At 51.6% G+C, this 2,212-nt stretch overlaps 1 protein-coding gene across 3 annotated transcripts in view; it reads left to right on the top strand.

The window, feature by feature from the left end:
* The first annotated feature begins 1,044 nt into the window (after positions 1-1,044).
* Positions 1,045-2,212, top strand: part of LOC147470353 (uncharacterized) — a 116,175-nt gene continuing 115,007 nt past the window's right edge. The window contains exons 1-2 of one of the 3 annotated variants that reach the window (XM_086544430.1): positions 1,045-1,261; positions 1,817-1,925. The gene's annotated coding sequence lies outside the window, so the exon portion shown is untranslated. Of the gene's footprint in view, positions 1,262-1,597; positions 1,926-2,212 lie in introns of those variants that run through there. The other 2 variants (XM_086544432.1, XM_086544431.1) reach the window with 2 other exon arrangements.

Here is a 2,212-nt window from a genome sequence, read left to right as displayed (position 1 = left end):
CGAGAAAAGGGTGACAGTTTGAAAGTTAACGAAAGTAAGGAGAGGGAAGAAAGGAGGGGGGGGGGCACGGACAAGGAGAACAAAGGAACATCATGAGAGTATATTCTGTGGGGTAAAAGGAGGGAGAGAAAGACGTAATAAAGATTGGAGAAAGTGATAGATGATGGACCGTAAAGTGAGGAGGAATGAGTCATGTTTGTGTGTGTGTGTGAGAGAGAGAGAGAATAAGGAAGGAGAAAGAGTAAGGAAGTGAGCGAGAGAGCAATGTCGATACAGAGAGAAATAGATAAGAAATGAGAGAAAATGTAAATGAAAGAAAAAAATGGGAGAAGAGATAGATAGAGAGAGAGAGAGAGAGAGAGAGAGAGAGAGAGAGAGAGAGAGAGAGAGAGAGAGAGAGAGAGAGAGAGAGAGAGAGAGAGAGGGAGAAAGAGAGAGAGGGGTGGGGGAGTGCAAAGGAAAGAGGGAAGAAGAGGGAAGGAAAAGGGAGAGTGGGTTGGGTAGCGAGAGAGAGTGCTAGGAAGAGAGCGCGGAACGCAGAATGCAACTGAGAGAGGCAGAGAGGGAGAAAGTGAGCGAGAGAGTAAGCAACCGAGAGAGGCAAGAGAGAATGAGAGATAGCTTGGAAGAAAAAGAGAGCAATCGAGAGAGGCAAGGCGAGAGAGAGAGCGAGGGAGAGGACATGGAAAAAGAAAGCAACTGAGAAAGGTAAGGCGAGAGTGAGCGAGAGAGAGAGCGTGGAAGAGAGAAAGCAACCGAGAGAGGCAAGGCTGATAAGAGATTGTGTAGGAGAGCGAGAGAGAGAGAGAGAGAGAGAGAGAGAGAGAGAGAGAGAGAGAGAGAGAGAGAGAGCGTGGAAGAGAGAAAGCAACTGAGAGAGGCAAAGCGAGCAAGAGCGAGGAAGAGAGAAAGCAGCGAGAGAGGCAAGGCGAGAGAGAGTGAGTGAGTGGGAGAGTGAGGGAGAGAGCGAGGGTAGAGGGGAAGGCAGCACGGGATGCTGTAGTGTCAGGTTGGGTGTGTGACGCGCCCCCTCCCCCAGTATTGGCTCAGACTTCGTGCCGAGCAGACGGACGGTCGAGCCAGTCCCGCCCTATCACGCCCGCGTTCTTGCTGTCACCTAAGCACGGCCGCCCACCTCGGAGGCACGGCCACGAGGCTGTGGAGCCAAGGATTAATCTCCCGTGACCGACGCATTCGAGCGTTTTTCACCCGGGCCAAAAGGGCGGCGTTGCGGTGCCTAGTGCTGGATAGACAAGGCAAGGTAAAGCTGTGTGAACGAGTGCGCTTACGTGAGTGTTGTTGTTGCTGTTGTTGTCACACTTGAGCAGACGGGGATTGTGAGCGCGACCCGGAAGGAGAAGGAGGGCAGGATTGTACGAGCGAGAGTAAAACTAGGATTAAAGATAACAAGAAAGAAGTGACAAGGGAGAAGAGGAAGCAAGAAGAGGAGGTGGTGGTGATTAGACGGGTGAACGATCGCTTAATCTCGACTCTCCCCCCCCCTTCCCTCTTACCCCCCCCCCTTTTTTTCACCCTGTAACCAATCATTAGTTAAAACGACCTGCTATTCACCTCCTCTCATCCCCCGTTTACACCAGAAACACTTACCGATAAACAATTATAGTCACATTTCCCCTCAATTTTTTTCTCGATCGTGTCCCCCCAACATTATCTCTCTCTCTCCCACCCCTGCCCTTCTTCACTGTCATTTCTTTCTCCCTCTCTCCCTCTCTCTCACTCTCTCTCCTCCTCCTTGTCTTCTTTCAACTAATTATCACAACCACAACGAGTACCACTTCACGACTCTCCCTTCCAGCCTCACGAACGACGACCTCCCCCCTCCCCCTCTCCCCCCCACCGCCGCCGCTAAGCCACGACCACGACCACCATCGCAAAGGGAAGTTGCGTACCTACCTGTTACACTGGTGAGTACCGCTCTCACGTCTCTTCGTGTGCTCTTGAATTATTGATTGTTCTATCTCTCGAAGTTGAAGCAGAGAGAGTCTCCCAGCTTGAGAGTCTGTTTGGGTCTAGGTGTAGGTGTACGTGTGTGGGTCGGGGAGTGAGTGGGGATGCGTGTGTGTGTGTGTGTGTGTGTGTGTGTGTGTGTGTGTGTGTGTGTGTGTGTGTGTGTGTGTGTGAGAGAGAGAGAGAGAGAGAGAGAGAGAGAGACGTGTGTGTGTGTGTGTGTGTCTGTGTGTGTGTGTGTGTA

The sequence above is a fragment of the Penaeus japonicus genome, unplaced genomic scaffold (genome assembly GCF_977035675.1).
Source record: "Penaeus japonicus unplaced genomic scaffold, GWHDUDI00000001_assembly GWHDUDI00000015, whole genome shotgun sequence".
Taxonomy (NCBI): domain Eukaryota; kingdom Metazoa; phylum Arthropoda; class Malacostraca; order Decapoda; family Penaeidae; genus Penaeus; species Penaeus japonicus.
This window is presented reverse-complemented; position numbering and strand designations above follow the sequence as displayed.